The sequence below is a fragment of the Eurosta solidaginis genome, chromosome 4 (genome assembly GCF_040869045.1).
Source record: "Eurosta solidaginis isolate ZX-2024a chromosome 4, ASM4086904v1, whole genome shotgun sequence".
Lineage (NCBI taxonomy): Eukaryota > Metazoa > Arthropoda > Insecta > Diptera > Tephritidae > Eurosta > Eurosta solidaginis.
The window spans coordinates 147,625,706-147,649,799 of NC_090322.1; the positions used below are offsets into that span (position 1 = coordinate 147,625,706).

Below are 24,094 nucleotides of genomic sequence, written 5' to 3' on the forward strand. Positions count from 1 at the left end.
GTTTTTTTTTTTAAGTGATACCTACTATTTGTTTTTTTTTTTGTATCCTAATTCTTATTTATGTGTTATTTATAATTTTTTTGTTACCGAGTCTTTGAGAGGCAGTGGCTTCTTAAGCGCCGAGATCTAAAACCGCTCAGCTACAGAGAAACTCATCAGCTGAGAAATATAGATTCACAAAATACAATAGACTAAAAGTATAAATATAATTTTTTTATTATTAAGAGAAGATAGAACCGTATTTTTTATGGCAAAGAGCGAGTCCGAAACATCAATTATTCTCGAGTGAGATTTATAATCTTCACACAAACATAGAAAAGGTTCGTGTAGTTGGAAATTGCTTCTGCATTGTTTAAGAATTATAGATTTATAATGCCTTAGAAATCGGCATGGAACATTCAAGTTTACTTCGATCAAAAGAAATGGGCTTGAAATCGATCCATTTAAAAGTCTATCCATAAATAGTACACCTAGCATTTCTCTACGACTTGCAAGTGTAGGAAGATTTATTAGTTTTAATCGATTAGTGTAAGGAGGAAGATTGTACGGAGAGTCCCATTGAAGATTTCTCAAGGCGAAAAGTAAAAACTGTTTTTGAATTGATTCTAGTCTATCCACATGAACTTGATAACGCGGATTCCAAATTATCGATCCATATTCTAATATCGGCCTCACCAATGATGTAAAAAGGGTTTTTGTAACGTAAGGATCACTAAACTCCTTTACCCATCTTTTCACAAATGCTAAAACTCCTCTCGCTTTATTGACTGTGGCATTAATATGAGGGTTGAAACTAAGTTTGCAATTCATTGTAACTCCCAAGACGACAAAAACATCAACGCTTTCCAGAGTTTGGCCATTAGTTGTGTAGGAAGCTGGCTGTATGTTCCCAAACACATGGATTTACATTTTTCTATGTTGAGAGGCATAAAATTCGCATTACACCAAGTAACTAAACGATTTAAATCCGCCTGGAGTACAGAACGTTCTTCAACCGACGCGTATGACTTAAAAAGTTTTACGTCGTCGGCATACATTAAAATTTTAGAATATTTGATAGTTGTGGAAACATCGTTTATAAAGATCAAAAACAGAATAGGACCGAGATGGCTGCCCTGAGGCACACCGGAGGGAACATCGATGACATTCGAACAAATGTTTTTAAAAATGTCTCTTTGAGTTCTACCGCAAAGATAGGAGGAGATCCAGCGAGTTAGGCCAGGTTGGAAACCAAGCAATTTGAGTTTATAAACAAGTAATGAGTGGCGTACTTTGTCGAATGCTTTGCTGAAATCAGTGTATATAACGTCGGCATGATGATTGTTTCTAAACCCATTAAAGACGTGAGTTGTAAATTCAAGCAAATTGGTTGTGGTTGATTTGGCTCTACAAAAGCCATGCTGAGAACTATCTATGAATGTAGAAATAGAAAATGTAAGGTGATTAGTAACGATTGCTTAGAAAAGCTTAGGGATAGCGGAGAGCTTTGCTATTCCACGATAGTTTTCAATAGACGACTTGCTTCCTTTTTTATGGAGTGGGATAAGAAAACATTCCTTCCAAGCCGTTGAGAAAATGCCATTTTTTAAAGAGAGGTTAAACAGATCAGTAAGGGGCTGGTAAATGTATTCCGCACATTTTTTAAGAAAACATGTTGGGATCAAATCGGGACCGTATTTGAAGGATTCTTTTAGGGTCTTTAGATGTAGTAGAACATCTTCAGGCAGCAAATGTGGGGCATATAGTGAGTTACTAGAACGGAGCCCATACGGATAATTTGTAGGTGATGAATCAACCACAGCAGAGTAATTAGAGTGAAAGAATTGAGCGAAGAAGTTTGCAATCTCTTGATCGTCGCTGGAAATTCTATTTCTAAACTTCATGGGAGAAGGAAACCCGTTAGTTCTGCGTTTAGAATTTACGAAATCATAAAAAGACTTCGGGTGGCAAATAATGTTTCTTTTAATTTTACATATGTAAGCTTTATAACACTTTTTATTAAGTTCCAAATACTTATGACGGAAAATAGCGTACTGTGCATAATGAGAATGTAAACCGGTTCTCTTATATAATTTGAATAAACGTGATTTCTTATTTTTTAAAGCTTTTAAATCTTTAGTAAACCAGGCTTGCACTGGTTCAATGTACGAGCATGTGCGTGTGGGCACATGTTTTTCTTCCTCCCGGTTTTACCTCTATCTGCCTCTTTCTCTTCAAGTCTATCTCTATGTTCGTTTCTCTCCCTCCCCCTCCTCTAGCAGTCCCTCCCCTCCTCTCCCTCTCTGGTTCTCTCTCTTCCTTTCTATTCAGTTCTTTCTCGCTGCCACTTTCTTTTTTTCTCCCTCTGGCTCTCTGCCTCTCTCAGTCTCCTGGCCCAACCCTGTTGAAACAATTGATGGCGGCCAAGCTGTTACAACAATAATCGAGTAGACGTAGGAAGAGTGCGGTGCTACCACCAGAATTGGAGCTTCTTTAGGTGAGGCACGTTGCCCAACCGTTTTGACAACTTTTCTCATACTACCGTTAGAGAATATGGTAACGAATTTAGGGAAATCCTGGTTATTATGCACCCAGAAGGTGCCACGTTCGAATCGCTGAACTGTCGAATAAATAACTCCAATATTCAGTATTGCAAACTGGTATTTATTTAGATTACTTTAGGGTACTTCACAATTATACTTCACTTCTCAACTAATAGCGTGTTTAAATCAAACTGATTAGCCATTCCTCAGCTTGAGCTGCTTTTATACTCTCAGTTGCCTCGTCCGCATATTTTTCCTAAGGTCTAGACGTTTCACGTTCCAGAATTGTTGTATCTCCTGCTTGGTAATTTAGTTATATGCGTGTGTGTGTGTAGTAAGAACTTCGCCTGGTGACTACATATATATATGTGAGATATTCTACGTCGCCTTCTATGTATGTGTGTAAATGATGATTGATGTGTTCATGTACACAAATATAGCTTGCTTTAATTGTTTTGTTGTTGTGATTATTTACTAACATAGTGATGCTAATATTCGCAACACTGCCTTCCACCTAAGTCTGATCGTCCCGATCAGACAAATTCTCCGATCTAAACGCTGCAAACCTCTCCAAATGAGATACCCTTCAATTGTTTGTATGCGGTAGACGGCATCACTGATCCGTTTCACAACGTTGTACGGGCCTTCCCAACTGCACCGAAATTTGGACGAAACACCTTTCCGCCGGTGAGGGTTGTATAACAGTACCAAATCTGCCTCCAAGAAACCTTCCGAATTGTTGTTATCGTCGTACCTGTGTTTCATCTTACTACTCATTATCCTGGTTCGTTCCCTCACACACTGTTGTTTGACCAAAGAACTACTACGTAGGGCATGAGCTTGACGGATTGACTTTGCATAATCAGTATGGTTTTGACGTTTCACTACAGTAGTGCGCCCTGGCTTGAAACCACCCTTGCATTCTTTCTGGGGAATTATTTCCTTCATTCAAGTGCGTACATTTGTGTTAGTCAATGCCAGTGGTATACCCGCAGGCACATTCGGTGTTGATTTGTGTGTTCCATCAATCTTTGCCCTGCCTATTGTATTTGACTTTCGTGGTCTTTGCCGAATCTCCTCCACCAGCACTGCTTATTGCTGAACCCTTTCTCAAAACTGAAGTTAAGTGGTACATTCTTGTTCTTATATCGCATAATCCTTCTCTGCATATCGATCCTGATGCCATGGTCAACTAAGAAGTCCACTCCCAATATGACTTCATCAACGATCTCTGCCAGAACGAATTTGTGTAGAACCGTGATCTTGCCAATTGAGACTTCACATGCCACTTCTCCCTGTACTTGGTTGTACTCGGCAGTGACCGTACGCAATCTTGCTCTAAGTAATGGCTTTACTTTCCTGTTGACCAAATCAGATCGGATTATGGAATGAGATGCGCCCGTATCTGCAGTCAGTAAACGCTCCTTGCCATCCACATATCCTCTTACGGTAAGACTGCTCGATTTTCTTCCGATTTGTGATACAGAGATAACGGGACATTCCACAGCAGGAGCTAGCTCTCGATCTTTTCATCTGACTCGCTCTTGTTCATCTCCTCCAGCTTTGTTCAAGACCACCCATGCTGTTGAAACCACTAGGATCAAGATGACGTGCAATGTGACCTGGCTTCCCGCATTTGCAGCATTTGATTACTCTGTCACTCCACTTTTACGATCCTCTCAGCGCCTCCAATATTGTGCTCACCGTCTGTCCTTTCTACTTCCACACGGCGTGCTTTGAAAGCCGGCTTGCACAGAATGCCGTTTCCTGACTCAGAGAATGCGATTACCGTGCGTATGTCGCTCGCTTCGTTTCGACATCCTGTATTATATTAATAAAGCTCTGGATTTTTACCCTTTCGGTGTATTCCACGGATGCGTTCGCATTCGCCTTTCAACATCCGACGCAAACTCTTGCAATGTTTCACCAGCCCTCTGGAAGCGGTTCAGTAACTCCATTTGGTATATCTGTCTCTTATGCTCGGTCCCGTATCCGCTCTCCCTCGGGAATAGTCTGTAGGATTTCAGCTAGATAGATCCTTTCAATGCCACGAATAGTGCAGCAAATTTATCTTCATCATTCCAGTTCTTCACTGGAGACGTCTTCTCAAATTGGATCTTTAATACCTGGAAAGGAACAGAACCGTCAAAGGATGGTGTTTTTGCCTTCCGATTACTCGCTGAAACTGCTGGGCGATTTAGTTGCAACTCTTGCATACGACCTCTCAATGTTTCAATCTCGGCATCGATTTTTTCCTCCTGTTGTAAAATTTGTATATCCTGCGCCTCCATCTTCGAAGAAATACGTCCTTCTTACAGTTGAGGTGGCATTTGCGACGACATTTCTGAAATGCGTACCTCCTTGTGCTTCCATCTTGGATGTTCTACGGTTCTCCTGCGATTCCAGTTGGGATGCCATATGTCTTCTGTTCTTCCAGCTGCAAAGACACTGTGGACGTTTGTGCAAATATTGCGGCCAATATCATACTAAGTCTGTGTTCGCCACTATCTGCGTTGTTTCGTTTTTTTGCTCCATTTTTGTTGTTGTCTCGTCGTCATCCAGATGAAAAACGTACTCTTCAACATTTATTCCTTCCGACTCCATAACGTCTCGTAGCCGTGCTTGAAGTTCGGACTTATTGCCGGTTGTATTCAATCCACGATTCTTCAACTCATTTTTGAGCTGCTGGATATTCAAATCACTTAACTTGGCCATGTCCTTGTCCTCGAAATCTTCGGACACCACTTGTAACGAATTTAGGGAAATCCTGGTTATTATGCACCTTCTCCTAACAACCGGACCGCTGAACTATCGAACAAATAACTCCAATATTCAGTATTGCAAACTGGTCTTTATTTAGATTACTTTGGGAGTACTTCACAATTATACTTCACGTCTCAACTAATAGGGTTTTTAAATCAAAATTATTAGTCACTCCTCAGCTTGCGCTGCTTTTATACTCTCGGTTTCCCCGTCCCCATATTTCTCCTAAGGTCTAGACGATCGCGCACGTTCTGTACTCGTGCCCTGCGCTTGCCAGGTTAAGACTCCGGCTATTAGGAGTGATACGACTGTCAGATCTAGAAGCAGAAAGTGGCTTAAGTCCTACGAAGCTTCTAGTATTTTCCAAGAGGACAGAGTTATTTTATAACAAAGGTTCTCGTTTTGATAGGGTTTTCAGTTTGGTCGTTAAAACAAACTTCTGGTAAAACTACGGACTCATTCAGTGTATGTGAGGTTCTCATAGACCGGCCAGTTCAACCTAACCTAACCTAACCTAGACGTTTCACCTTCTAGAACTGTTGTATCTCCTGCTTCGTAATTTAGTTATATGCGTATGTATGTTTGAGTAAGAACTTCGGCTGAAGACTACATATGTGTATGAGCAAGGGTGGGCATGAGCTTAGCACCTGCTAAGCGGCCATATACGTATACAACGAGCGAACGAAAAATGACTACTTCGTCAAAATCAACGACCAAACACATTTAGTTTGCTTTCGACGTCCGTACAATAAGGAGGTGTCGCACGCAATATTACCACAGCGAACGGTCGAAAAATACGTACATATGAATGAAATATTTTCAATGTTGTCCCCGAAAAAGTGTTTGTAATTTTTTTGCATTTTTCAGGAGTAAAATATGGTAGTTTTAGTATTTTTAAACTGTTTTATTTAGCTTGACTTGACAGGCCGTTGTGAACGAATTTTGTAATTAAAATTTAAGTAACTTTCCGATAAGGTACAAGCTTGAAACTTGGAATATAATATATTTCAAAAAATCGTATTTGTGGTCCGATTAGGCTCATATTTCATATCGCCGCTAGGTGGCGCAAGGATCGAAATATTATTTTATCTTCACATTAACCAGTAGGTGAATATCGATGGAATCTTACTGCTCATAACAGTTTAAGTTTGTTATTCATATGGTGATTCCACCATGTAAGTTGTTTTTGTTAAAATAGCAAACATAGAGAGACAATGCTTTATAAAAAATAATGAATAACAAAAACATAAGAAAGTAAATTAAAGCTCAACTCCATTAAACCATAAAATAGAAAAACTACGAAAAAATATATTCAATTAAATCATCGTAATTTAAAACGAAATTTGAAACTTTAACTCTTAGCAGATCTTCCAAGTGTTCATCAGTGAGCTTGCTTCTGTACGAGTTTTTAATAAAAGCCATAGATGAAAACATTGATTCGCACATATAAGTTGTTCCAAACATCGAGCACAACTTAAAAATTTCAGCTTTCAATAAAGGGTATTTCTGCTCATCTATGACCTTCCAAAATTGAATTGCCCCTCCTAAAGGCAAGGCGAAATCATTATGAAATAATTTTCTCTCTTCTTGCAGCCGCAGTTCCATATCTTCTACTGCACACAGCAGAGGGTTTTCGTATAAATGTATCAAAAGTTTAATTTTATTAAAATCATGAAATCTTTGTTGGTAACAATTTTTGAGATCTTCAAATGACTGTAAATATTGAGAGATCTTGTCTTGCATTTGAAATCGGTCACATACAACCCTAGTATTTTTAAAATTATGTAAAATGCCTTCACGAAGCTGGGATACTAGAATATCAAGTCGCTTTTCGAATATTTCTAGAGCTGCAATATAGTCAAAAATAAATTTGTTATTTCCTTGAGTACTTATATTTAATTGCGAAAATAAAATTGACACATCACACAAAATGGCAAGGCTTAGCAAAAAATTTGGATCTTTTAATTTGCCTATCAATTCTTGAGTTTCAGTAGACGGATCCTCAGCGAAGAAACATATAACTTCTTCCCTCAAATTTAAAAGGCGCTCTAACCATTTAGCTCGGCTTAGCCATCTTACTTCAGTGTGAAGTAAGACATCACCGTATTCTGCCTCAATTTCTTCCAGAAATGCGCGGAATTTTCGGTGCATAAGTGCATTATGTCCACCACGTATTTTTTTTATAATTTTGACGGTGATTTCTATAGCCTGTCCCACCTTGAAACTTTTAGCAATTAATTGCTGTTGATGCAAAATGCAATGAAATGTGGGCACATTTAGGCCATTGCGAATGAACTGACCTACTAGTCCGTTTTTTGCACCAATCATTACGGGAGCACCATCAGTGCAAACTGACGATAGTTTGCTTTTATCTGCAAATCCAAACAATTCGCGTTCAATACACGCATAAATTGTGCTTCCCGTCACATTCAATTCGAGTCCTCGCAAACAAAACATATTCTCCGAAATGTTAAAGTTACAGTCAACAGTCCTCACACATACCAAAAGTTGACAGGTGTCACTAATGTCGGTACTTTCATCAAATGGAATGGAATAAGACCTGGCGGTTAATCTATTTTGTTTCAATTGTAAATATAAAAATCGTGAAATATCAGTTATCCGTCACGTAATTGTACGTCGTGATAAGGGAATATCACCAATATGTTTGGCTAACTCCAGCCCTTTTCTCCAAAGCACTCCAGGACGGCTACAGCCAAATCTTAAAAAAAAAAGTACTGTCTTCTAATGGCTTACCTTTTTTTGCTAAAGCAAAACTAACCACGAAAGATGCGTTCAATTTTGCTTGAGACAAACTTTCTTCCATTTCATTTATTTTTGAACGTTCCAAAAAAGCAAGCTTACATTCGAAGAACTTTATCATTTTTTCCTCAGGGGTAAGAGTATTTACGCTCCTGTGGAGTAAAACGAAATGTCGACTTAAGCTTTGCTTGCAAATGAAGTTTATAATTTTTCCCCGCAAACTAAGCATTGCTTATTGCCTCTATTTAAAACAAAAAAAAAACTCTACTTCCCATTCAATCTGAAACATTTTGCATTCATAAGTACGTACAATACTTTCGTATTGTACGACCAAACACTGTACCAAGACTGCGTGTGATACGAGCTTATAGTACAAGCGCTGGAATCTAACTAAATAAATATTTGATTTTGCATTCGTGCTAGCCACGCGTTCGTGTATAATAACACATTCTCAATTTGGTAATCGTGTATATGTAGTGGTGCCCACCTATGTGTATGAGAGATATGCGGCAGTTACCCACCGACGTGTGCCGTACGTAAGGACGTTTGTCGTACGATGCACGTTTGACCGAACTCTCAAGCCCGTAGGAATCAATGTGTGCGTCTGTGTACATGTACATAAGATATTTGTGTGTGTATTGTTTACAGATAAGCACTGTTGCCATTGACCATTTTGCATGTATGCTTATGGAAACATCAACTTTTTCCAATTTAATTTTTGATATTGTAAAAGGCCGGAATACTATTAAATAAGTATAAATAGATTAAATATTTATAATCAGCACTTTTACATAATTATTTCGAATTATTTTCACAATTTTTCAAACTTTAATTAGGCGTTTTTGCATAAAATTGCAAACGGTCAAAAATTAGCGCACAAAAGTTTACTAGGCAACTGTGTCTAGTGAGAGAGCGATCAGCTGACACGTTCTTACGGAAAAAATCAAAATTGTTTTGATTTCTACGTTCCGGGCTACGTACGTACGTGCGTTGCACGTTGGTGAGTTAATTTGACGATCTTAACGTTAATAAACGAAACGAAGTGACTTCGTTCCGTTTATTAGCGTTGATTATCGTAACGAAATGATATCGTTTCGTTCGTTAAGCATGCCTGGTTTTCGTTTACATTGCACACTCATAAGATAGGTCGTGTCAGCTGACACGTTTTTTCTACGTACGTTCGTGAGTAACCACGGCTATATTCTTCGTCGCCTTCTATGTATGTGTGTAAACGATGATTGATGTGTTCATGTACACAAGTGTCGCTTGCTTTAATGTTTTTATACACAGCTGAGCAGAGCTCACATAATATATTAATTTTGTTCGAATAACGGTACCCCGTAACGGCATAAACTAATCGAGATAGATATAGACTTCTATATATCAAAATGATCTGGATGAAAAAAGAAATTAATTTAGCCATGTCCGTCCGTCCGTCTGTCCATAAACACGAAAACTTGAGTAAATTTTGAGGTATCTTAATGAAATTTGGTATGTAAGTTCCTGGACACTCATCTCAGATCGCTATTTAAAATGAACGAAATCGGAATAACCACGCCCACTTTTTCGATATCAAAAATTTCGAAAAACCGTGCGATAATTCATTACCAAAGACGGATAAAGCGATGAAACTTGGTAGGTAGGTTGACCTTATGACGCAGAAATTTTGGACAATGTGCGTGGCACCGCTTTTAGCGGGCGTTGGGCAATTTTGGTCGTCGTGCTTTTGTTTAGCTATATTTTATTAAAATAATTTGTTAAAAATAAACGATTGTGGGCACACAAAGAAATCTATTTGTACTATGGCACTATTGTGAATATATGCACTGCATTACCGGCAGTTGCTGCTATACGCCAGATGGCAGCGCAAGCTGTAAGTTTTTTGATAAGAGACTTTTACATTGGTTGCGCAAGATGCGCACGGGTGCGGCTCGTAATATATATATTCTATAGTATAAATTTCGTCCACTTTGTATACTTCTTTCTGTACAGTCAAACTATCATATTTAGTCTGATTAATTGTTAAATTTGTAGACTAATAAATAAATAAGTCCATATTGAAATGGACACAGCAGCCAAAGCAGTTTTCTCAATCAATATTTGCGATTAAATCCTAATTTTTGATGAAATTTAATAACCTTCGATGAAATAAATAATTAGGTTTATTGAGCTGGAAGGCCCCTTTGTATGAAAAATGTATATCGGTCGATATTTCGACTACAATCTTAAATCATCATCAGGAACATATGGATATGTGTGTCGATGATGACTTCAAATTGAAGTCGAAATATCGAGCGATATAAATATGTGAAAGAAAAACTAGAAAATTAGACATAAAAGTTTTTATTCATACAACGAGGTCTTCCATCTAAACAAACCTAATTATTTATTTAATCCTAATGACATCATTAGAATCGTACCAGAAGTTAATATATACTACATCCACAAATATGTAATTAATGCGGCAGTTACCCACCGACGTGTGCCGTACGTAAGGACGTTTGTCGTACGATGCACGTTTGACCGAACTCTCAAGCCCGTAGGAATCAATGTGTGCGTCTGTGTACATGTACATAACATATTTGTGTGTGTATTGTTTACAGATAAGCACTGTTGCCATTGACCATTTTGCATGTATGCTTATGGAAACATCAACTTTTTCCAATTTAATTTTTGATATTGTAAAAGGCCGGAATACATATTAAATAAGTATAAATAGATAAAATATTTATAATCAGCACTTTTACATAATTATTTCGAATTATTTTCACAATTTTTCAAACTTTAATTAGGCGTTTTTGCATAAAATTCCAAACGGTCAAAAATTAGCGTACAAAAGTTGACTAGGCAACTCTGTCTAGTGAGAGAGCGATCAGCTGACACGTTCTTACGGAAAAAATCAAAATTGTTTTGATTTCTACGTTCCGGGCTACGTACGTACGGGCGTTGCACGTCGGTGAGTTTTCGTTTACATTGCACACTCATAAGATAGGTCGTGTCAGCTGACACGTTTTTCTACGTACGTTCGTGGGTAACTGCCGCATTACAGTTTATACTAAAGTGCGTACACACCACGGTTGCCACTTTGGTCCATTTGAACCAAAAATGGTCCTTTCCAACCCCATTTGTTTCGCTGGTCCCTTTTTTTCAATTTTGGTCCTTTTTAGGAAGTAGCTACGATTTTGGTACCTTCATGGAATTTTTACCAATTGCTCAATCAATAAAATGTAGCAGAGCAATGACATTTCGCCTAGGAGACAATTTAGGCGATGCGTTAAAAAGAAAAGTGTTGGATCTTAGGGCAAACACATTACACGGACTTATCAGAAAAGATTCTTGTTTAAGTGGCTAGATATTTCGATCGGATAGCAAACCGTTTTCGTGATAGATTTGTTTCACTAGTCAGGCTAAAACAATTTTTTCAAAGGAGCGTGTGCTTCTAAGAAAAGGCTTGCCACTGGTGGAACCATTACGATAACCGTCGAGTTAAATGAACGAGAACACTTGCCACACACTTAATTAATGTTAAAGCATGCCGAGAGATATTGAGAGATTGCGAAGGAATATATCAATGAGCCAAACAGAAAAGTAACACTTTCCAAATTTTTCACAAAGAAATTCTATGTAAAAATTTGAAAGCGTCACACAGCTAAAAGTAGCTCAAACAATTCAGAGAATTCCAGGACTATTGTATTAAGCCACGCAAGATACTTGAAAACAAAAAAGCTTGGCATAAGAAATATTTTAACTGGAAGTAAGGCAGAAGAACTTCTCGAAAGCAATAACTTTATAAATGTACAATGAATTGCTATTAAAAAAAATTTTTTATATTCAAATTATGAAGAAAATGCTAAAGAGATTTGATTTCGGAAAAAAGTGTTTTGTGTTAAGTTGTTATCGTGATTACAGAACCCTATTAACTTCAATAAGAACACTGTTAACTAATTTGTAGTACCTTATTAAACGTAATCAGGTTCTGTTCTTTGAAACTTATAAGACGTTTGATTTTTAATCTGAGGCCTGGGGCTCACCCTTACTAAATTTAGGTTCTGGTGTGGAGTTTTAAAGTTTTAATGTAGGCATCTATAAAAATATTAACAAAACTGTTTCGAAGAATTGCTTAGTTTCATTTATGATTTACTGAGCTTGCCACATAGTTCGACAACAACAGAACCCAAGTTTTTGAACCGTTTCTTACTAAATGCTAACTGCGCTATACATTTTATTTCATTGCAATCAACAACATAATGCTAGAACTAAGTGCTTTGTCAGCAAAACTAGGTTCAAAACTTTTGATTGGTGAAAGACATAGACTTTTCCTGAAAATGTGAAAATGTAATACCTCAAAGTACACTTTATTCTTTTTATGCAGTTTGAATTAAAGCAAAGTTTCCTATTGTTGTTGTTGTTGTTGTAGCAATGCTCGCCCCACCTAATAGCCGCGACCGATCACAAATTGTCATCAATATCCTCTAACGGGAGTCCAAGGAAACTTGCCGTTTCAACAGGGGTGGACCATAAGGAAAGGAGTGTTAGAGGCGTTGGTTCCACATTACAATTGAAGAGATGGTTGGTGTCATGTGGGGACCCATTGCAAGCGGGGCATACATTTTGTATGTCGGGGTTGATTCTGGATAGGTAAGAGTTTAACCTGTTACAGTATCCAGAACGAAGTTGAGCAAGATTGACACGCGTTTCTTCCGCAAGTTTTGGATAATTTTCGTTAAGTACTGGATTCACCGGGCAATTCCCGGCATAAAGGTCCGACGCCTGATTATGGAGTTCACCAAGGACCTGCTTGTGTTTTTTCGCTTCATACGGCTGAGTTCTCAGGTGCCGTATTTCCTCAAAATGCTTACGGAGATGACTCCTTAAGCCCCTAGGCGGTGCTGGTTCATCAATCAGATGTCTGTTGGGATGCCCAGGTTTCTGGGTATTCAACAGGAACTGTTTGGTCAGCATCTCATTTCTCTCCCTGATGGGGAGTATTCTCGCCTCATTATGCAGATGGTGTTCTGGGGACATAAGAAGACAGCCCGTGGCGATTCTGAGAGCAGTATTTTGGCAGGCCTGTAGTTTCTTCCAGTGGGTGATTTTTAGGTTTGGCGACCATATGGGTGACGCGTAGCACGTAATCGGCTGGCTAATTGCTTTGTATGTAGTCATGAGCGTTTCTTTATCTTTTCCCCAAGTGCTGCCAGCGAGGGATTTGAGGATTTTGTTACGGCTCTGAATTCTCGGAACAATTGCGGCTGCGTGCTCACCAAAATGTAGATCCTGATCAAACGTCACACCCAAGATTTTGGGGTGTAGGACAGTCGGTAGCGTAGTGCCATCGACGTGGATGTTCAAAATGGTCGACATTTGGGGCGTCCATGTTATAAATAAGGTCGCGGAAGATTTAGTCGGTGATAATGCCAGGTTTCGCGAGGCGAAAAAACTGGAGAGATCAGGGAGGTAGCCGTTTATTTTATTGCATAGCGCATCGATCTTTGGACCTGGGCCTGTGGCCATTATTGTGCAGTCATCGGCGTTGGATACGATTGTGACTCCTTCCGGTGGTGAAGGTAGCTTAGATATGTAGAAATTAAACAGAAGTGGGGATAGGACACCACCCTGTGGCACCCCTTGTTTAATTCTCCTTGGTTTTGATGTTTCGTTTCTAAATTGCACCGATGCCTGCCGACCACCCAGATAATTTGCGGTCCACCTTTTAAGACATGGGGGAAGGGTAGACCCTTCCAGGTCCTGCAGTAACGAGCCATGGTTGACCGTATCAAAAGCTTTTGATAGGTCTAGCGCTACGAGTACTGTTCTATGATGGGGGTATTGATTTAAACCGCAATTTATCTGGGTGCTAATGGCATTTAGCGCGGTGGTAGTGCTATGGAGTTTTCTGAAGCCATGCTGATGAGGGGCTAGCTGCAAATTTGCTTGGAAATAAGGGAGCAAAATGGCTTCAAGCGTCTTTGCCACTGGCGATAGGAGAGATATCGGACGATACGACTCACCTATTTTAGCTGGTTTCCCAGGCTTTAGTAGCGGGACCACCTTGGCCATTTTCCATTTCTCAGGTATGACAAAGGTGGAAAGAGACAGATTGAAGACATGCGCTAAATATTTGAAACCCTCTTTCCCTAGGCTTTTAAGCATCGGCATGGCTATGCCGTCTGGGCCCACTGCTTTGGATGGTTTAGCACGACCAATGGCGTCCTCAACCTTTTTAGCGGTGATGGTGATTGGTGACGCGCTGAATTTGTGTTTATGTGCGTGTCTATTGGCTCTCCGTCTATCTTTGTCGACCGTAGGATGCATTATATATTGTCGGCAGAAAGCGCTAGCGCATTTTTTCGCGTCCGACAGCACTTTGTCGCCAAAGGCGATGGAAACTTTGTCTTTGTGCTTAGTCGGATTCGATAGGGACTTTACGGTGGACCAAAGTTTACCCACACCGGTAGAGAGGTTACAACCTCTTAGGTGCTCCTCCCATTTCGCCCGCTTGTGTTCATCCACATGCAATCTGATGCGTTGGTGTATATCCCTTATTTGGGGGTCGCCTGGATCAAGCTGCCTTATAAGGTAACGTTCTCTCGCTAAGTTTGCGGCCTCCGCCGGGAAGTGGGGCCGGATTTCGGGAATTCTCCCGGCGGGAATGAAATGTGCCGAGGCGGATTTAATGACCTTACGGAAGGCACGCTCCCCTTGGCGGGCATCAGTCGGGATAGAGAGGGCAGCAAAGCGGCTGTCTGTAAAGGATTTATATTCTTCCCACTTTCCTTTTTTGAAGTTTATGAAAGTGCGTTTTTCAGTGACGATGAAGTCGGCGGTACGCTCAAGCGAAATAAGTATGGGCAGGTGGTCGGATGCCAATGTTACCATCGGCTGCCAGTTGACGCAGTTTACGAGTTCTGCGCTCACGATTGAGATATCTGGCGAGCTGTGACAGCTTCCTACCATACGTGTGGGGGCGTCTCCGTTTATTGTGCAGAACGTCGTTTCTTCTATTTGATCCGCCAACATCTCACCCCTACTGTCCGCCCGCAAGTTTGAGTGGGGGCATTGAAATCGCCTAAGATAATGCGATTGTTGCCAGTGAGTAAGGCCCTGATATTAGGGCGGTATACACTGGGCAACAGGTGGCAGGAGGGATGTAGATTTGATGATTTCTAGGTTTGCATCGCCTGACCGGACAGATAGGCCTTGACGTTCTAAGACATTGTCCCTGCGGTCGATGCCAGGATCAAATATATAATATTGCACAGAGTGGTGTATGATAAACGCGAGACCGCCTCCATTTCCGCTCTCGCGGTCTTTCCTGTGGACATTATACCCAGAGCAGGTCTGCAATGCAGATCTTGCTGTGAGTTTAGTCTCTTGAATCGCGGCAATGCGGATGTTGTGCCGCTTCATGAAATCGACTATCTCCGTAATCTTCCCAGTTAGTCCATTACAGTTTAACTGCAGAATTCTGAAGTGCATAAGGGGAGACGTCGCCACTCTGGGGGTAAGTGACGGGTGACTACGCCTGGGTTGTGGAAGGCCAGGACGCAATTGCTGTTGTGGCCCTGGGACTGGGCGTCCTTGGGCAAGCATTGGGGTACCCGGATGATTTGGGTTTGCGACCTGACAACATGGCGCGATGAAACCCGTCGGGCGGTTGCCGGCGCGGAGACCAGAACATCTAGGAAAGTGGCACCACCCAAGGCAGGAGCTGCATTGGGCGGATGTCGCAAACCTATATATTCTGTGCTGGCAGACGGTGCAAACGGAGGTAGGGACTAAGAATCTGTTTCCCTGACCTGCACGATTGCTGCCGGAAAAGAGGGGGGGAGAAGACGGGGGCAGGGGCTGTTGCTCAGCATTGCTACCAACTCTACTACGAAGGTAGTAGTTATGAGTGGTATCAGCTGTTTGAGTTGTTGGCGCCGTGGGCGCGAGCAGCAGCGGGTACTTTTTGTGGCTTGCTGAGCAGCGGGGCTGCTGGAAGGTAGGGGGGGGGGGGGGGGGGGGGGCCTTAGGCGCAGACTACGGGACGCCCTTGGGCGTGAACAGCAAGGATCCACAAAAGATTTATAAAAGTTACGTGGACGTCGGGTTTTGGGATCAAGCCCAGAACAACCGGTCCGATGCAACCATCCCTTGCACGAGACACACTGAACAGAGTATGACCGTCCTAAAAAGATTCTTTTCCGGCAGATGCAGCAAAACCATTTCTCAGGACCGGGGTCAGGAGACGGACCCGGATTGGATTCGATGCCTTCCCGGAGTAAGAGAATATGGAGCAGTCCTGCTGCAAGGAGCTGCTGGGAGGATGACAGTTTGTGGGAGGGACGAAACAAATTAGATGGGGTCACACTGAAATGACAGTCCTTGGTCGGGAAAAATCCCGAGTCGCTCCGGTACATAGAACCGACTGCCTTGGGAAGCACATTCACTATGTTTGGTAAAATTTTGTATAGGAAACAATGGAAACATTCCAAAATTTTATATTTTACAGCGAACCACAATTAAATAAAACAAAAAATTGATCCTTTTTTGAGATTTGGTCTCTTTTTTCGATTATTTTTGGTCCGAAATGAAAACATGGTGTGGCAACCGTGGTACACACTAAGCGGCGCTACACTTGTTTGCCTATTTGATCAAGATTGTCGCTCACGGCCGCGAGGAAAAGCTGCTACTGCCGCTAGATGTGAAATGCAAAGAATATTTTGCCGCATAGTGTTGTGCCGCTAAATGTGTTTTTAGCTTTAAGGCCGCGGCATAATGAAATTTTTCATATAGATGCTTTCAACACAAACTTAAGGGCCCATTACTGATAATTAGCATAGACTTGACTAGAGAACTGTCACTTACAGTTCTGTTAAATGAACATTGCATGTTACTGATTACTCAAAACTTAGCAACACTTAACTTGACTTAGAAGTCTGCTGAATTTTGATTTTCTATGTAAATTCTAAGTGACGTTTACATTTTGAGATGGCATTTGTTTGTTACATTTCATTTTGCCATTTTCTCATACAAATTGACATTTATTGATTACTAGCCTTTACCCGCGGCCCCGTCCGCAAGGAGAAAATAAAATATATGTGCTATTCACGTTAGCCTGCTTATCAAGTTGTCTGTTTAAAAATTTTTTCTGTCAATGTATTTTATTTTTTAATACAGTAAAAAAAAAGAACTAACTGAGCTGATGGGCACGCTTACATGAATAGTACAATACACTTTTTTCGAATTAAAAAAAATACATTTTGTTTCTAAGTTAAATTAATTGATATGACAGGGGAGAAAGAATTACTACTCATAGAACAAAGGAGTGAAACTACAATTAGCTAAAACCAAAAAGAAGTTTTTAAATGATAATTATAGTTGTAATAGTTCGTTACAGGATTCATTTAAAAATAGAACGAAAAAGCTGTGATATATTAAAGATAAAACATACCGAATTTTAATTACGAATAATTTGCCGTAAATCCACAGCCATGTGTGCTGAATTACCGGTTTCGAAGAGACCTAAAATGATCCCGGAAGTGTCCCTAAATGACACCAAATAGTCACGAAATGATGCCGACGGGATCCTGGACAAATCTCGAAAACTATCCAGAAATGATGCCGGAAGGGTCCCAGGATCCCCAAATGATCCCGGAAAAGTCCACAAACCATCCAGAATTGATCTCTGAAGGTTCCGCAAATGATCCCGAAATAGTCCCGAAAGTCACGAAAAACTCAGACCCATCCCGAAAATCATGAAGAAATTATCCTGGAACTGTCCCAAAATTACCCCGAAATAACTCCGACGGGATCCCGGACAGATCCCGAAAATCATCCAGAACTGAGCTCTGAAACGTCCGCAAATAATCCAGAAATAGTCCGGAAAAAGTCCCGAAAAAACTCCGTCGGGATCCCGGACAGATCCCGAAAATCACCCAGAAATTATGCCGGAGGGGTCCCAAAATGATTCCGAAATAGTCCCGAAAAAGTCCCGAAATGACCTTGAGGGGATCCCAGACCGATACCGAAAGCCATCCAGAATTGATCTCTAAAGGGTCCGCAATTTATCCCAGATAAAGTCGCGAAAAAACTACGAAGGGATCCCGAACAGATCCCGAAAATCATAGAGAAATTATCCCGGAAGGGTCCCAAAATAGTCCCGAAAAGGCGCGAAATAACCCTGACGGGATCCCGGACGGATCCCGAAAACCACCCAGAAATGATCTTTAAGGGCAACTGACCCCGAAATAGTTGTGAAAAAGTCCCGAAATTACCCCGACGGGATCCTGAAAACCATCCAGAAATTATCCCTGAAGGATCCCCAAATGATCCAAGAACAGTCTCGAAATTCCCTGACATTTTCCCGAAAAAGTAAAAAAATAAACCCGACGGGATCTCGGACGGATCCCGAAAACGATCCAGAAATGATGCCGGAAGGGACCCCAAATGATACCGAAAAATTCCCGAAATTCCCCCGATGGGATCCCGGACGGATCCCGGACCATCCAGAAATGATGCCGGTTGGTACCCCAAATTGATCCCGAAATAGGCCAGAAACGACCCCGTCGGGATCCCGGGCGGATCCAAAAAGTATACAGAAATGATGCTGGAAGGTGAAATGATCCCCTTAAAGAAAGATGAAAAATGAAATGATCCCCTTATAGTTCCGAAATGATCCTGACGGGATTCCCGACGGATCCCGGAAACTATCCAGAAATGATGCCGGAAAGGTTCCCAAGTTATCCCCAAATAGTCCCGAAATTACCCTGACGGTATCCCGGACGGATCACGAAAACCATCCGGAAATGATGGCGAAAGGGTCCCCAAATGATCCCGCATTAGTCGCGGGTTCCGAAATGACCCTGACGGGATCCCCGAAGGATCCCGGAAACTATCCAGAAATTATGCCGGAAAGGTTCCCAAGTTATCCCCAAATAGTCCCGAAAACCATCTAGAAAAGTGGCCGGAAGATACCCCAAATGATCCCGAAAAAGTCCTGAAATGATCCAGACGGGATCCCGGACGAATCCCGAAAACTATCCATCTAGGTAACCCAAATGATCCCGAAATAGTCCCGAAATGACCCCGCCGGGATCACGGGCGAATCCCGAAAAAGTCCTGAAATGACCCCGACGGGATCCCGTACGGATCCCGAAAATCATCCAGAAATGATGCCGGGAGAGACCCCAAATGATCCCGCAAAAGTCCCAAAATGACCCCGACAGGATCCCGGACGGATCCCGTAAACCATCCAGAAATGATGCCGGAGGAGACCCCAAATGATCCCGCTAAAGTCCCAAAATGACCCCGACAGGGTCCCGGACGGATCCCGTAAACCATCCAGAAATGATGCCGGAAGAGACCCCAAATGATCCCGCAAAAGTCCCAAAATGACCCCGACAGGATCCCGGACGGATCCCGTAAACCATCCAGAAATGATGCCGGAAGAGACCCCAAATGATCCCGCAAAAGTCCCAAAATGACCGCGACAGGATCCCGGACGGATCACGTAAACCATCCAGAAATGATGCCGGAAGAGACCCCAAAAGTTCCCGCAAAAGTCCCAAAATGACCCCGACAGGATCCCGGACGGATCCCGTAAACCATCCAGAAATGATGCCGGAGGAGACCCCAAATGATCCCGCAAAAGTCTCAAAATGACCCCGACAGGATCCCGGACGGATCCCGAAAACCATCCAGAAATGATGCTGGAAGAGACCCCAAATTATCCCGCAAAAGTCCCAAAATGACCCAGACAGGATCCCGGACGGATCCCGTAAACCATCCAGAAATGATGCCGGAGGAGACCCCAAATGATCCCGCTAAAGTCCCAAAATGACCCCGACAGGGACCCGGACGGAACCCGTAAACCATCCAGAAATGATGCCGGAAGAGACCCCAAATGATCCCGCAAAAGTCCCAAAATGACCCCGACAGGATCCCGGACGGATCCCGTAAACCATCCAGAAATGATGCCGGAAGAGACCCCAAATGATCCCGCAAAAGTCCCAAAATGACGCCGACGGGATCCCGGACGGATCCCGTAAACCATCCAGAAATGATGCCGGAAGAGACCCCAAATGATCCCGCAAAAGTCCCAAAATGACCCCGACAGGATCCCGGACGGATCCCGTAAACCATCCAGAAATGATGCCGGAAGAGACCCCAAATGATCCCGCAAAAGTCCCAAAATGACCCCGACAGGATCCCGGACGGATCCCGTAAACCATCCAGAAATGATGCCGAAAGAGACCCCAAATGATCCCGCAAAAGTCCCAAAATGACGCCGACGGGATCCCGGACGGATCCCGTAAACCATCCAGAAATGATGCCGGAAGAGACCCCAAATGATCCCGCAAAAGTCCCAAAATGACGCCGACGGGATCCCGGACGGATCCCTAAAACCATCCAGGAATGATTACGAAAAGGACCCAAACTGACCCCGAAAAAGTCCCGTAATGATCTCGGAAACCATCAAGAATTTATCTCTCGAAGGTACGCAAATGATCCCGAAAGTACCCCGACGGGATCCCGGACGGATCCCGAAAACCATCCAGAAATGATGCCGGAAGGGTCCCCAAATGATCGCGAAATAGTCCCGAAATGATTCCGGAATAGTCCCGAAAATGTCCCAAAATAACCCCGACGGGATCCCGAACGGATCCCGAAAACTATACAGAAATGATCCCGGAAGGGTCCCAAAATGATCCCGAAATAGTCCCGAAAAAGTCCCGAAATTACCCCGGCGTAATCCCGGACCGATCCCGAAAACCATCCAGAAATGATCCCGGAGGGTCTCGATATGACCCTTACGGGATTACAAATAAGGTGAAGCTATGCCCCTATTACCGTTTACAACTCAACTCTGGTTGGGTTGAAATTTCGCAATTTGGTATTACAGATTACAACTCAACATGTCAAAAAAATTTCGGTTGAGTTGTCTAGTCTTACAACTTTTTGTGGCATTGCCGTTTACAACCTTGTGTTGGTGTAGTTGTCAAAGACGTCAAAATCTTACAACTGCTTACTAGCAGTTGTCTCATGCAATTTTTCAGTCGTTTTGAAAAAATGTTACGTTTTAGGAGACGGTTTACCACCTAATTTTTAACAAAAATGTTCAAAGTTGGTATCAAAAGACGTTTCGACCTCCGATTTAAAAGAATCCGACAACAAAAATTGTAATTCTTTGCGACAGCATGACACTGGTAATACGCATCCAAAATTATTGAGAGAGGTGTCAAAACACGCGTATTTATCTCGAGAACAAGAAAAGAAACATTTTATCTCTGTCCGGAGATATTTGCAGTTGAAGTTGGCGATTTTCATGTGGTTGTTGTAATGTTGGTGTCTTTTTTCGGTTTTTGTTTAATATCTTTTGAACGAGTTAAAACTTTAATTTTCTGCCTTTGGATTATTAATACTGATGTCAAGACGCATCGTTTAATACCTCTCTGGATATTTTTGGACACGTATTAGCAGTGTCATGCTGTCGTAAAGAATTACCACAAAAATTAAAAATTTTATTTCTAATAAAATCTAATTTCATGTGGTTGTATTTTGCCAGATTTTTTGTACACAGCAATGCAGAAAGGTGTTGAACCCAACCAGAGTTATTTTTACGAATCGCGGCCAAAGGCCGCCAACGCAGAAAGATGTTCTGTGCAAAAAAACTGTGGAACGGGCCTCATATTTCGGACCCTCTCGGGCCATTTTGTGGGTCTTTGTAAATATCTTTCGAAAGAAATAAAATTTTTAATTTCCGCTTTCGAATCCTGAAAACGGAGATGGAAACCCGTCTTTTGATACCACCTTTGATAAGAGTTAGATGGTGCACGGGCTTATAAAACGTTACCAAAAAAAAGCAAAAAATTTAAAGCCGGTAGTTAAACCTTTTTTAATCAAAAAACAATCAACAATTTTGTACACATTTCTAGAAAAAACAACGTTTAAACGAATTACATTGAATAACTTTTTGACTTTATGTAGCGACATTCCATAGTTGGACGAGGCTGGCCGCAGTTCGGATGCAGCCAAAATAGGTGAAATTATGCGAGTCCCATTGATACTTATCACTACTCCTGGGAATCCTATTTGAGTAAAATACAATTTTTTCTGTTTGGGTTTTAATCTACTTCGCACAAGTACGCTCCTCAATAATATCTAAAACCAGTCCAACACCAAAATCATTTCCACATCATATTTGATAGCTGCCGTCAGCAAGGAATCGGAGTATGGCGCATAATTTTAAAATACGAACGCGTATGCGGAAATGGTCCTTAATTTTGTTTAGTACTTAGTAAAATGCTTCCTTTCAAATCTGCAAAATAACTTCATATGAAACTCATTATTTGTCACTTAAACATTTTCTTACTTGGTGCTTGGTAGTTCCAAGGGATTGGAATGATCACGCGAATGTTTTCCGTATTCGCGACATGTCAATCACCAACATTTTTGTCATTATAAAATAGATTTCATATAATATTAATAAAAAAATCACATTTGAAAATGCTTAAATTTCTGCCACAAATTGATCAGCTGTTTATTTATCTGTCAAATCATCACTTTCTGAAGTTGGCAACTCAATTCAATTTCAACTGAAATAAGTTGTAATTCGTAATACCAAACAGGAGTTGAGTTGTCTTAAAGTTGAGTTGTTTTAATTACAACCCAACTAAGTTGAGTTGTAAACGGTAATAGGGGCACTAATTATAAAACCATGTTAATAAGGCAGCAGGCGCATTGGAGCGAATAAAAAGTTACATAGAAACATACAGGTAAAGCTAATAAAAGCGTGCTAATAAAAACAATTGATGGAGGGCGGATGGCGGGAGTAGAGGAGAGGACCACTGATCGTTCCTCCAAAATTGTCTAGATCTCGTTCTGTATGTACCAGATACCAAAAACTATTGATTTAGGAGAAAATTTATATTGAGTTATAACAATTTATAGATTTTACACCATAGGGGGAGATAAAGGGGGGTGGGCGGGCGGAGGGTGTCACTGCTTACTTTGTAAGCCCTCGACTTATTTGACCCCTTGAGTCTGTGATATTGGTGAAGGCCAGTATACGTAAAGTTATAATGTGTAAAAATTATTGAAAAATAATTTCTCGAAGGGGTCGTGGGACCCCCACCCCTCTTTCCATGTTCGAAAAAAATTTCGCTAGTAGACTACTGTCTGTGTCCCAAATTTCATCAAAATCCATGTAGCCATTCTGGCGTGATTCAGTCGCAAAGACGAAAAAATATAATAATTAAGTTATAACTGTTCCTAGGGGGCGGGGCCCACGCCCCTTTTCAAAAATATATAGTTAGTAGATCCTTCTAGACTATTGGCTATATGTGTGCAAAATTTCATCCAAATCGGTCCAGCCGTTCTTGCGTTATTGAGTCACAAAGACAAACGTCTGGACAAACATCCAAACATCCAAACATCTTAACATCCAAACTTTCCCATTTATAATATATACTAGCCTTTACCCGCGGCCCCGTCCGCAAGGAGAAAATAAAATATATGTGCTATTCACGTTAGCCTGCTTATCAAGTTGTCTGTTTAAAAATTTTTTCTGTCAATGTATTTTATTTTTTAATACAGTAAAAAAAAGAACTAACTGAGCTGATGGGCACGCTTACATGAATAGTACAATACACTTTTTTCGAATTAAAAAAAATACATTTTGTTTCTAAGTTAAATTAATTGATATGACAGGGGTGAAAGAATTACTACTCATAGAACAAAGGAGTGAAACTGCAATTAGCTAAAACCAAAAAGAAGTTTTTAAATGAAAGCAGTGTTGCTTTTTCGGGTATTTAGTTGGTTAAAATATTACAAAAATTTTAATTATAGTTGTAATAGTTCGTTACAGGATTTATTTAAAAATAGAACGAAAAAGCTGTGATATATTAAAGATAAAACATACCGAATTTTAATTACGAATAATTTGCGGTAAATCCACGGCCATGTGTGCTGAATTACCGGTTTCGAAGAGACCTAAAATGATCCCGGAAGTGTCCCTAAATGACACCAAATAGTCACGAAATGATGCCGACGGGATCCTGGAC

General features: G+C 41.2%; 1 protein-coding gene across 5 annotated transcripts in view; it reads right to left on the reverse strand.

The window, feature by feature from the left end:
- Nucleotides 1-24,094, reverse strand: part of LPCAT (lysophosphatidylcholine acyltransferase) — a 97,492-nt gene that overhangs the window by 15,861 nt on the left and 57,537 nt on the right. The gene's annotated exons all lie outside the window — the stretch shown is intronic.